The sequence below is a fragment of the Cervus elaphus genome, chromosome 29 (assembly GCF_910594005.1).
Source record: "Cervus elaphus chromosome 29, mCerEla1.1, whole genome shotgun sequence".
Taxonomy (NCBI): Eukaryota; Metazoa; Chordata; class Mammalia; order Artiodactyla; family Cervidae; genus Cervus; species Cervus elaphus.
In genome coordinates, this window is record NC_057843.1 from 57057958 (window position 1) to 57071091 (window position 13134).

A 13134-nucleotide genomic window follows, 5' to 3' on the forward strand; every position below is an offset into this window, starting at 1 on the left:
ATTCCTACCTGGTGCGTGGTGCGTTTTTGACATTCCACAGTAGTCTGCGGCGCACATGACCCCCCAGTAGCCCAGACCCATCTATTTACATCCACTGTCCAGCTGCCAGCCTCCTCACCTCCCTGTCTGCCAGATGGGACTAGACGAAATCTGTGTTAGGACTGCCTTTCAGGGACGTGACCAGGATAACCACAGCGTTCCAGATTCTGTGTTCAAAGTGTAAGGTCCCTGGATCTCCACCTCTATGCCTTGGGGGAGAAGGAGGCTTTGCAAAAGATTTTTCTAGGCACTGACTCCTGGCCGGATGAGAGCTGGTTTCTTGGTAATTCTATCCTATTGTGTCATTTCTAGGAAAGAAGTTCTAGCCAAATGATTTTTCAAGGGATTTGATATACCTGCTGAAAATACTGTGCAAATCAAATAAAGACCAGCCTAACCATCCTTTCTTTGAAATATCCTATAAAACCTTCCCAGGTGGGTTTTTTTCTTTTTTTTTACAAGGTCAGCACTCACAGCGCTAATCTGGGACTTGTGACTGATGAGGCGGAGCTTCTGCTTAGTTAAGTAACAGTCTTTCCTTAATTTTATTCAGATCATTTCAGTGCAACCAGTGTGTGTGTGTGTGTGTGTGTATGTGTGTGTGCGCACACACGCACATACACCCACCCTTCCAAAACAATGTAAACAACACATTAGGTCCCTTGTCCAGGGCCTTCCTGACTCAGGAGGATGCTGTGAACAACAGCTGTCAATTGAGGTCCACCTGGTCCCAGAGATTGGGGACCAGACAGCTGGACCTAGGTCAGCTCTGTTTGTTCCTTTTCCCCTTCCCTGTCCCTGTTAATACTAAACTGTTTTCAACAAGGCTCATTTCCTCCAGAATGCAGCTCAGCATCCTGGAGAAGACCAAGGCCAGTCTTGTAGCAGGAAGCTGCCCTAGATTTGGGCGGTAACCAGTAGAACTTGATACTGACGCCAGAGTGTAAAAATAAACACCTCCTACAGTGCTGTCTTAATCCACTGGCATCAGAGTTGCTATTATTAACCCATAGGCCTCACAGGCAGCTGTGATGGGCAGACAACAGCCTGGCCGGACCTATCCTGCCAACTTGGGATCAGACTGTTTCTTTCCTACATCTACTGGAATCTGATCTGGGGCCCCTGGAGAAGCACCATCAGTCTGGGAGCATGCCCCACAACAGGTAACACTAGAGATGGATTAGTATCTTTGGTTTGGGAGAGCCTTAGGTTCCTAGGGCCGGCCAGCCGGTGAGTCTAGAGTGTAATGGGCACAGGCTTACTGATTGAGTCCTAGCGCAAGGGAGGAGGGGGAAAAAAGACTCTTTTCAGTTCCTTTGGCTCTTTTGAAGAGGTTTTGCCCTGCCAGTTCCCTGTATCTGGAGCCTTTAGGTTTCCTGGGAAATTGGGAAAGGAAAGAGAGATGTCAGGACTCCATTGGTCATCTGACAAAGCTCTAATAATAATAGTAACCCTGACGGAGTACTTACCTTGTGTCAGGCACTTACGTGTAATATCTTACTCAATTCTCCCTCAAACCTTTGAGGGAAAATATCATGACACTTTTGCAAATGAGGAAGCTGAAGTTTAGTGAAGTCGAGTAACTTCCCGAAGCCCACAGCTGGCAGGAAGCGTGTCCGATTTGAATCCAAACCTGTTAACACCAAAATCCGTGCTCTGAATCATTACAGAACCTGGGCTCCTGACCACTCTGGGCCCAGGCAAGACCCTTGCCACCTGCTTTAAACGTTTTTAAAGTAAACATCAGTTTGCCCTCACTTTAGTCTCAGAACCAAAGCAAATACGGTATTGGGTACGCAGAAATGGGCTTCGCTGCCGCCTGCTAGTAAGGCAGTCCCAGTGCTCTGACCAAGCGTCGGGAGCTGGACTTGGAGACTGTTATTGCAAGTCTATTGGAAAATAAGTCACATCTGGGAAAAGGCTTTTGACTTGACTGAGGACTCTCGGAAACTATGATCCCTCTGCTGAGACTGGGGTGAGACTAGAACATAGTTTCCCAGGAAGCAAGGCTTTGATGGTTTCTAGCAGTCCTGCTGAGGGTGGAGTGTGTTTGAATGAGAATATTTCCTTGGAGGGCAGCTAGGCGGCTCTCTCCTCTTTCTCCTACCTCCCCCACCCTGTCTCCACAACTGGCTTGTGGTAATTCAATCTAGATTCTTCTCATAGCCTACTTCACTGTGCATATGTGGCCTTTTATTTACAGCTTTCGAGAGTCTGATTGGAGAGCAGCTTACCCGCCCCGCACGACTCAGTCCACTGCCGTGGGGGAGGGGAAGCAGAAAACATTCTGGCTTCGCTTCCTAGAGGCTAGAAGCCAAAGGAGCAGCCAGAGAAGAGCAAAGGGTCGACCACTCTGAGCAGTGGGGACGCATAGGGACCTTCTGTCCCAGCTTGCTTCTGCAGATATACCCTTGAGAGCTGTCCTCCAGTAGGCGGCCCACGCTGGGCCTTTCAGCCCTCGCCCCTGGCTCACTGTCTCTGTCTTGGTTTCCTGCTCCTTGCTGCTCTCCACCTAGCGTTAGGAGGCTCTGTCTCTCTGTCTCTTTATCCACTGCTGCATCCTCCACCCCTCCATCTGAAGAACTCAACCTGTAAAGGTAGGAATTGACTCTCCTAATTCTCTGTAGTCCTCCCCTCTCTCCCTAACCTACATCCTCAGAAGAGGTAGATTTACAGCAAGTTCTCAATCCTTACAGATTCTAACTGTGGCAGTTAGAAGCCGGGCACTTGGAAGTATAGGGGGGTGGTGTGTGTGTGTGTGTTTCTGTGTGTGTCTGTGTGCATCCGTGTATTTATGTTGAGAGGGAGGACGTTTATTAGCACACTGCATAGGGACCTTCCCTTGGGCCCAAGGTTTTAATTTGGCTTAGTTTATAATTAGAGTTGAAAGGTACCTTAAGAAGTTATCTGATTTAGCCTCCTGCCTCCAAACAGGTGCTATGAGTTGAGCTAAGAAGGGAATCAAACGATTGATCTAATGGAGAAGGGCATGCACTTGCTGGCTGGATTACTGGAAGAGAATATTTTTCTAGGTGTAATCCCATTTGAGCATTTGTCCCAGAAACTGGAACAAGGCTGAGGTGACTATCATGGTATTTCTATGGAATAAAGGAAAGAGACCCTTTACAGCTCCATGAGGGTCAGTGGCTTCTAGATTATTCTTTTCTTGGGTATAATTCCTAGTGCTGCACTCTCCTCACAGCTGAGCCTGAGAGGTAAAAGGCTTGGCACTTGTTGGGGGTTTCACCCCAACATATTCTGTCTGTGATTTTTGGTTCCATTAAAGGCGCCTACATATTTCCAGTTCATAAGGGAGGAGATAGGCTTCTGGCCACCTGATGCGAAGAGCCAACTCGTTGAAGAAGACCCTAATGCTGCGAATGATTGAAGGCAAAAGGAAAAGAGGGCTGCAGAGGATGAGATGGTTGGATAGCATCACTGACTCAAAGGACATAAGCAAATTTCGGGAGATAGTGAAGGACAGGGAAGCCTGACATCCTGCAGTCCATGGGGTCACAAAGAGTCAGACATGACCTAGCAACTGAACAATAACAAGACTCGGGAGAAAGGAGATAAACCCACACCAGGTGGTCCTAGGAAAGAGCCCATTCTGTTGTACTTCAGAGTCAGGCTTCTTCTAAATCTGTTTGATTTTAGGGGGTGGACTCTTAGCTGAACCTTTCTGTAACATATTTGAGAAGCCAAACGCAAAGCAAGCTCTGTGCTTCTAAAGAAGACTCTACATTAGGGAGGCCTGATAAGGAAGCAGCTGGGTGTGTCTGGGACAGCCTTTCAAGCTAGGCCTCTTCCAGCACACGCCCAACACACTGGCTGGCCTCACTTGGAGTGCAAAATAACTTAATGCCAGTTCAGAACAGTGGCCTCCTCAGCTCGGAGCAGCTACACACAACCTGGAGGAAAGACAGACGTGCTCCTGGGCATTGGCTGCTACTCCGTTTGTGGACTTGACTCCTGATGTCATAGCCTGGTGCTCTCAGGCAGCTAACAGCCTGTTTATTCTCTCCTTGCCACTCAGCCCAGAGACTGCAGGAATCACTATGACCACCAATTCTTAAATCTCCAAATTCTTTCAGCATCTCTCATACATTTCAGTGAGAAGTACTTGTCTTAGAGGAAATTCATTGTCCATCAAATCTCATGACCTATAAAGACATAGAACCTTAGTGGGCATGGGGGTAATTATACAAAGTGATTTTTCTGAATTCACTTAGAAAGTTATTTTCTGTGAAGTAAGTCTGCTGTTGATGAAGTTAATTGACATCATTTCCCAAGCATATATGATTCGAGAGTCATGAAGTAAAAAAGATGATTTCTTGCAGTTTTTGTTTCACTCCCCACTTCCCCGATCCCGACCAACTGTGCTTAGTCTTGCCTTTGCCCAGAGATTTTCAGAAGTTTTTCATATGAGCCCTAAGGTCCCCTGGAAGCCTTTGGGGGGCCCCTCTGAAGTGGAGAGAGGGAGCTGGAGTGTATGGGGCTTTAGGCCTTCCCTGCTTCAACCAGAGTTGTTCTATGTATTGGGGCTGAAAAAGTCTGAAACCACTCCTCTGACCCTTATCTTACATCCTGAAACATCTTTCTTGCTGCCCTAGCCCTCCAAAGAGGCATGTTGGCAATGATTTTAGCAAAATTAGGAGCCCCTCAAGTTGAGCTCTTACCACTAAACACCCAGCGCAGTGCTTTGTACCCAGCAGAAGTGTGTGCAGTGGATACTTGTGACTTGTTTATTTGATTGATTGACTGACTCTTGAGATGATATTAATTCATGGCCTTGGGATGTTTCTCCCTCAGAGAAAAGAGTATATGGTAAATCGTGGTTTATTTTTATTCAGTATGATTTGGGCACTTCTGACCTTTCCTATTGGAATCACTCATGCAGTCTGAGGCAAAAACATGGCCAAAAGGAGTTACCTAACATAGATTGTTTCTGGTGTAGAGGATACCTGACTAGGTCAACACAGGCAAGTACTTCCTGCTAATGTCCAAAGAAAAGTGTCCTGAGGTGAGAGGTAAGCAGAGCGATTGGGAAGGACTAGGCACAGAGACGTATTCGGATCACATTGTCTTGTCTATTTTTCAGTACTGCTTTCACTAAAAGTTACCTGCCTGATAGTTTCCAAAACTACTCAATGTCTTGATTAGGGGAAATACAGATCTTTTTATTTGCTAAACTATACTTAAAACACTGTCCAAGCTGTTTATCTATAGCCTCCAGTATATATCGACCTATCTTTTGAAGGGGAGAAGGAGGGCTTTATTTTGTTTTAAAACATTTACATTTTATAAAAGTTATATACATGTGTATATACATATATACATACATATATATATATAGTTTTTAAAAAGCCAAATAGTAAAAAAAAAAGAACATTAGTGGGACAACTGACAAAATCCTCACAGCTCCAACTTCAGATAATAGTACTGTATTCAGTGTTGATTTTCTTGTTTTGGCAAATGCACCATGACTATATAAGATGGTAACATTAGGGGGTGCTGGTTGAAAAGACATAGGGATACGCTCCTAACTATCTTTGTTACTTTTCTAAAAATTATTCCAAAAATAAATAGTTAATTTGAGGACTTCCCTGGTGGTCCAGTGTTAAGAATCTACCTTCCAATGCAGGAGATGCAAGTGTGATTCCTGGTCAAGAAAGTAAGGTTCCACATGCTGCAGGCCAACTGAGCCCACATGCCACAACTAAGACCTGATGCAGCTAAATAATTAAAAAAAAATTTTTTTAATGATTAAGTTTAAAAAGTTTGTACACAACAATAAAAATCTTCACACAAAAAAGAGCCAAATCGTGCCAAATCTGAGATAATGACCATCAAAATCAATAATACCCAGCAAGCGATTATGACCCACTGAATGTTTTTTAAAAAGCCAAGAATCTATACAGATACCAAAAAAATAAATAGGAAGGAAACAGGAAATCTTTCTCATATTGGAATGCCAGCTAATAAATGTAGGAGGAATAATAGAAAGAAAATCATCATTTTTCAACCATCACAGTAAATAACTATTAATAATTCAGGTAAAATCTTCAATGGATGCTGGTATTTTTAAAGAGGAACAACAAGGCATTACATTTCTATAAAATGTTTATAATTTATAGAGCATTTTCACACAGTGTTTTGAATAGGCTACCATTCAGATCTATAGCAAGATGTTTATCTCCCCTTAGCCTCCATATCCTTTTTTCACCTGGCAACTCCCTATAGCATAGACTAGTTCAGGCATAAGAATGCTCAGCAGCCAATGATTATATTCAGGTATGTTTTATTTTCACCTCCCCTGGGTCTTTCTAATAATTTCTTACTAACTGCTTATCTGTGAGAATTTATCCTTTATTTAAAACATTTTACCCATAGCTGATTTGTGTTCTGTCTCTGATGTTCTTAATATTTGAAGTTCTTGCAGTTTAAATCTATTATTTGTTGTTTTCTGTTATCCATTTGTAGTATCTTGTTTCCATGCATATTTGTGATCTTTGATGCAAATTAATTTTTGCATACTCCTTACTTTTGAGAATCCTGTTGACTTAAGCTGGAGATATTTTTCTCCAAAAGTTTGGAGGAACCATCAACCCTGGATCACATGAGCTTGCTTCAAGGGTCTCAGCCTAACTTGGGTTTAGCTATCCCTTGCCTTTCTAGTGGTCCAAGGCTTGCCATTCTGACCACAGTAGAAATGCTTGTGCAAACCACATAAAATCTGTCGACATACAAGATGTGACCACCAGGCTCTCTCTCACTTTGCAATCTTCACTCTAGGATCATGACTGTGGAAATAAACGGTAGTGAAGTGCCAACTGAAGACATGGCTGCTCACTCATTTTTCCATCCCTAGTGTGAAAATGGAAAGAAATGAGGGGTTAAGAGAGATCTTGGCCTTGAAGATTTATTTACTAAGCACTTTGCTAAGGCTTAACTTTCTGGTTTTCATCTTCCTTCCTTCCTTGCCTCTTATCAAATATGCTATTCTCTTACACACAATAAATGCCAGTGAGGGTGTGGAGTAAAGGGAGCCCTCTTACACTGTTGATGGGAATGTACATTGATGCAGCCACTATGGAGAACAGTTTGAAAGTTCCTTAAAAAACTGAAAATAGAACTACCATATGACCCAACAACCCCACTCCTGGGCGGATACCTGGAAAAAAACGTAATTCTGAAAGATCCATGCACTGCAGTGTTTATCGCAGCACTGTTTACAATAGCCAGGACCCGGAAACAGCCTAAACGCCCATCAACAGAGGAATGGATGGGGAAGATGTGGTACGTGTGTACAGTGGAGTATCAGCCATAAAAAGGAATGAAACTGTGCTATTTGCAGAGACATGGATGGACCTAGAGACTGTCATACAGAGGGAAGTAAGTCAGAAAGACAAATACTGTAGATTAACTCATATATGGTGCAGATAACCTGTTTACAAGGTAGAGATGAGACACAGATGCAGAGAACAAACAGATGGACACTAAGAGGGGGAAGGGGAGGAGGGATGAATTGGGAGATTGGGATTGCCATATATACACATGTATAAAATAGATAACTAATGGAAACCTACTCTATAGCCCAGGGAACTCTACTTAATGCTCTGTGGTGACCTCAGTGGGAAGGAACTCTAAAAGAGAGGCTACATATATACGTATAACTGATTCACTGTGCTGTACCACAGAAACTAACGCAGCGTTGGAAAGCAACTATACTCCAAAGAAAATTTAAAAATAAATAAATGAATAAAAGAACTGATTTAAAAAGTTTAAGAAAAAAAAAAAAGCTATTCTCAGGCTAAGCTAACCTCCTGAAAGCTGACTTGAGTCCAGCTAGCCCACTGGGCTTGGTATTCAATAGCTTTACCAAGCAAACATCAGTGGTGCCCTACTGAGTGCCAATTCTGGGCTCAGAATTACTTATCAAGATATAAGACAGAAAAAAAAAAAGATATAAGACAGTCCCACTCTTCAAAAGTGTGCTGTCATCAAGAGATAAATAACAATAAAATGGCCAAGACTTGGTACCAAATGAGTTGTGTAGACAGTTGATATTGAAAAAGTTCAGAATAAAGACTTTCATGATAAAGAAAAGCTTCCAGACATGGTAGAATTTGAGCTAGATCCTTTAAAAAGAAACAAAGGCAAGGAAAATGGAGCATTCCAGATATCTTCCCAGTGGAGTGAGCCAAAATTCATAATAAATTTGTTGTGTGATGGAATATGGTTGGATAAGTAGGAAGGAACTTTGAATATCATGTTAAGGAATTTGGATTATCCTGTAGGCAGTGGGGGGCCACTAACAACTTTTTAGTAGTAAGGTGAGGATACCAATATTGAGGCAGTACTTTGGGGAAATTAGTCTTGTGTCAGTATATAGGATAGCTGGGAGGAAAGAGCCAGAATGAAAGCAAGAAAACTGATTAGAAGACTGTGTGATAATTCAGAGGGGCAGTGCCTGCAGGTCTGAACTCGGATGATAGAAGTAGTGACAGGAACTCGAAAGGCAATGTAACAAGTACTTAAGAACACTGACTCTGGAGTCAGACGGTTCTGTGTCTGAATGCCAGACCAGACGTTACTGGCCGATTACCTTTTGTTGTTGTTCTGTTGCTAAGTCGTGCCCATGGACTGCAGCACGCCAGGCTTCCCTGTCCTTCAGCATCCCCGAGAGTTTGCTCAAACTGATCAGGTTACCTTAGGAAGGTCATTTAATATTCCTGAGCCTCAGACTTCTCATCCATAAAATAGAGATAATAATACTTATCTTAGAGAGTGGTTATGTGTATAAAGTGAGACAATGTTTAAGTGCTTAGCATGCGGACTTCCCTGGTGGCTCAGTGGTAAAGAATCTGCTTGCCAAGTAGGAGATGCAGGTTCAACCCCTGGGTGAGGAAGATCCCCTGGAGAAGGAAATGGTATTCCACCCCAGTCTTCTCATCTGGGAAATCCCATGGACGGAGGAGCCTGGCCGGCTACAGTCTTCTTCAGTTGTTTAGTTGTCTTTGACTCTGCGACCCCATGGACTGCAGCATGCTTCCCCGTCCTTCACCATCTCCCAGAGCCTGCTCAAACTCATGTCCATTGAGTCAGTGATGCCATCCAAATATCTCATCCTCTGTCGCCCCCTTCTCCTCCTGCCCTCAATCTTTCCCAGCATCAGGGTCTTTCCCAGTGAGTCAGCTGTTTGCATCAGGGGGCCAGAGTATTGGAGCTTCAGCTTCAGTACAGTCAGTGTGGTGACAGAGTTAGACACAACTTAGCAACTAAACAACAGGTGCTTAGCATAATAGTTGGAATGTGGTAAGAGCACAGTAAACTAGTAGCTCAGGGCCTAAAACACTGGAAGGAAGACACTGGTGATTGTCTGAACGTGAAGAAAGAGTCCAGATAATTCCCGTGTTTTCAGTGTTGTATCATTTCAGTTCGGCTGCTCAGTTGTGTCTGACTCTTTGTGACCCCATGGACTGCAGCACGCCAGGCTTCCTTGTCGATCACCAACTCCCAGAGCTTGCTCAAACTCGTATCCATTGAGTTGGTGATGCCATCCAACCATCTCATCCTCCTGCCTTCAATCTTTCCCAGCATCAGGGTCTTTTCCAATGAGTCAGTCCTTCACATCAGGTGTTCAAAGTATTGCAGTTTCAGCTTCAGCATCAGTCCTTCCAATAAACACTCAGGACTGATTTCCTTTAGGATGGACTGGTTGGATCTCCTTGCAGTCCAAGAGACTCTCAAGAGTCTTCTCCAACACCACAGTTTAAAAGCATCAATTGTTCGGCACTCAGCTTTCTTTATGGTCCAATTCTCACATCCATACATGACTACTGGAAAAACCATAGCCTTGACTAGACGGACCTATGTTGACAAAGTAGTGTCTCTGCTTTTTAATATGCTGTCTAGGTTGGTCGTAGCTTTTCTTCCAAGGAGCAAGCGTCTTTTAATTTCATGGCTGCAGTCACCATCTGCAGTGATTTTGGAGCCCCAAAAAATAAAGTCTGTCACTGTTTCCATTGTTTCCCCATCTATTTGCTATGAAGTGATGGGACCAGATGCCATGATCTTAGTTTTCTGAATGTTGAGTTTTAAGTCAGCTTTTTCACTCTCCTCTTTCACTTTCATCAAGAGGCTCTTTAGTTCTTCTTTGCTTTCTGCCATAAGGGTGGTGTCATCTACATATCTGAGGTTATTGCTATTTCTCCTGGCAGTCTCGATTCCAGCTCGTGCTTCATCCAGTCCAGCATTTCTCATGATGTACTCTGCATATAAGTTAAATAAGCAGGGTGACAATGTACAGCCTTGATGTAGTCCTGTCCTAATTTGGAACCAGTCTGTTGTTCCATGTCAAGTTCTAACTGTTGCTTCTTGACCTGCATACAGATTTCTTAGGAGGCAGGTCAGGTGGTCTGGTGTTCCCATCTCTTGAAGAATTTTCCACAGTTTTGTTGTGATCTACACAGTCAAAAACTTTGGTGTAATCAATAAAGCAGAAGTATATGTTTTTCTGGTCTTCTCTTGCTTTTTCGATGATCCAGCGGATGTTGCCAATTTGATCTCTGGTTCCTCTTCCTTTTCTAAATCCAGCTTGAATATCTGGAAGTTCACAGTTCACATACTGTTGAAACCTGGCTTGGAGAATTTTGAGCATTACTTTACTACCGTGTGAGATGAGTGCAATTGTGCGGTAGTCTGAGCATTCTTTGACGTTGCCTTTCTTTGGGATTGGAATGAAAACTGACCTTTTCGTCCTGTGGCCACTGCCGAGTTTTCCAAATTTGCTGGCATATTGAGTGCAGAACTTACAGCATCATCTTTTAGGATTTGAAATAGCTCAGTTTTGTATAATGGGGGTTTAAAGAAAGCTGATTTGAAATAGAAAAATCAATTTTTTTTTTGATTGGTTGGTTGGTTTTTGTTTGGGGGGGCCGCACCACGCTGAATGGAAGATCTTAGTTCCCCAACCAAAAATCTAACCCGTGCCCCTTGCTGTGGAAGCGCACAGTCTTAACCATTAGATCACCAGGGGAAGTCCCTCCATTTGCGGGAGTAAGAAGTGCCCTAGTGGGCTATTGGAGATTTGATTCTGGAAGTTCAGGAAGAATGAAGATTTGGAAATCAGTAGAATACTGGGAAGGGCTAAACACTTCTCAGGTTGAAAAAATTTTAGGTCTGAGCCCTACTGTGAATCTATATTTAAATATAGGTCAGGTATTGTTGTATTAAACAATGAAGAAAGAATGATCTAAGAAGAAAAACTAGGAAGCTAAAAGAAAAAGAGGGTTTCAATAGGAGAGGGTGGATAAGTGTCAGGCAATTTAAATATTATGAGCTTAAAAGTTAGAACTGCTTTTAGACAATTCAAGTATTAATAAAAAGAAGACAGACTTCTGATTGTTTAAGAAATAATTAAGGAGAAAGAATTAACATAGTCCATCCTTCTAAGAATTTTGGTATTGAAAAAAAAAACAGACGGAAGAGGGAATTGTTTGAGATCCTAGGGTTGACATGGCAGTGATACCCTCTATTTTCTAGTACACCTGAGTTCCTGCCACCCCTACCCCCACGCAGCTCCTGAGCCTTTAGAGACTTCTGCCTCTGTGGTGCTAGATGGCATTGCTCACTGCTGCAGCTTCTTTTTTTTAACAGCTTTATTGAGACATAACAGATATCTGTTTCATCATTTAAAGTATACTATTCAGTTGCTTCCCTGGTGGCTCAGACGGTAAAGAATCTGCCTGGGTCCAATCCCTGGATTGGGAAGATCCCCTGGAGGAGGGCATGGCAACCCACTCCAGTAGTCTTGCCTGGAGAATCCCATGGACAGAGGAGCCTGGCAGGCTGCAGTCCACGGGGTCACAAAGAGTCAAACATGCCCGAGCGACTAAGCACACATTCAATTGTTACTAGGATATTCACAGAGTTGGGCAACCACCACCATAATCTGATTTTAGAACATTTGCATCATCCCCCCCAAAAAATCCCGTACCCAATAACAATCACTCGCCATTTTCCCTTTCCCCAAGTCCCTGGAAGCCACTCCAGGAATCTACTTTTCATCTCCATAGATTTGCCTAGTCTGGGCATTTCATATGAAAAGGGCTTCCCTGGTGAAAGGAAGTCAAACAATACATGGCCTTTAGTGTTTGGCATCTTCCACTTAGCATAATGTTTTCAAGGTTCATCCACATTGTAGCATGTTTCACTACTTCATTGCTTTTTATCACCAAATAATATTACATTTTATGAATATACCACATTTAATTTAATCCATTCATCTGTTAATAGATATTGGGTTGTTCATATGTTTTGGCTATTATAAACAATGCTGCTATGAACATTCATATATAAGCTTTTGTGTGAAGATAGATATGTTTTCATTCCTTTAGGGTATATATCTAGGAGTAGGATTTCTGGGTCATATTGGTGACTCTGTGTTTAATGTTTTGAGAAACTACCAGACTATTTTCCAAAGTGATTGAACTATCATACAATCCTCCCAGCAGCATATGAGTGTTCTAATTTCTCCACATCATCAACATTTGTTATTGTCTGTCTTTTTTATTTATCTTTTCTAGTAGGGGGAAGTGGTATCTCATTTTACTTTTGATTTGCACTTCCCTAATAACTTATGATATTCGGTATCTTTTCATGTGCTTATTGACTATTTGTCTCCTTTAGAGAAATGTCTGCTCAGATCCTTTGCCCATTTTTAAATTGGGTTATATATCTTCTGTTGAGTTATAAAAGTACTTTATGTGTTCTGGATAGAAGTCCCTTATCAGATATATGATTTGCAAATGTTTTCTTCCATTCGTTGAGTTGTCTCCCCCACCTTTTTTTCTTTTCACTATCTTGATTGTGTTCTTTAAAGCACAAAATTTTTAAACTTTTATGAAGTCCAACTTATCTGTTTTTTCTTTTGTCACTTGTACTTGTGGTATCATGTCTAAGAATGCATTATGTAACTCAAGATTATGAAGGGTTATTCCTTTTTTGCTACGCTTTCTTTTAATAGACCTTTTCTCCCCCTTATAAACAGCAGGCGTCTTCTCTGTCGGCCTTTTGAGTCAGATCTGCCCA

General features: G+C 42.5%; 1 protein-coding gene across 4 annotated transcripts in view; it reads left to right on the top strand.

Annotated features, from left to right (window-relative positions):
• RUSC2 (RUN and SH3 domain containing 2) overlaps window positions 1-13134 on the top strand; it is a 58537-nt gene that overhangs the window by 21383 nt on the left and 24020 nt on the right. The window contains exon 1 of one of the 4 annotated variants that reach the window (XM_043890851.1): window positions 1050-1202. The exons of 2 other annotated variants lie outside the window; for them this stretch is intronic. The gene's annotated coding sequence lies outside the window, so the exon portion shown is untranslated. Of the gene's footprint in view, window positions 1-1049; window positions 1203-2302; window positions 2637-13134 lie in introns of those variants that run through there. One more of the 4 variants, XM_043890852.1, reaches the window with a different exon arrangement.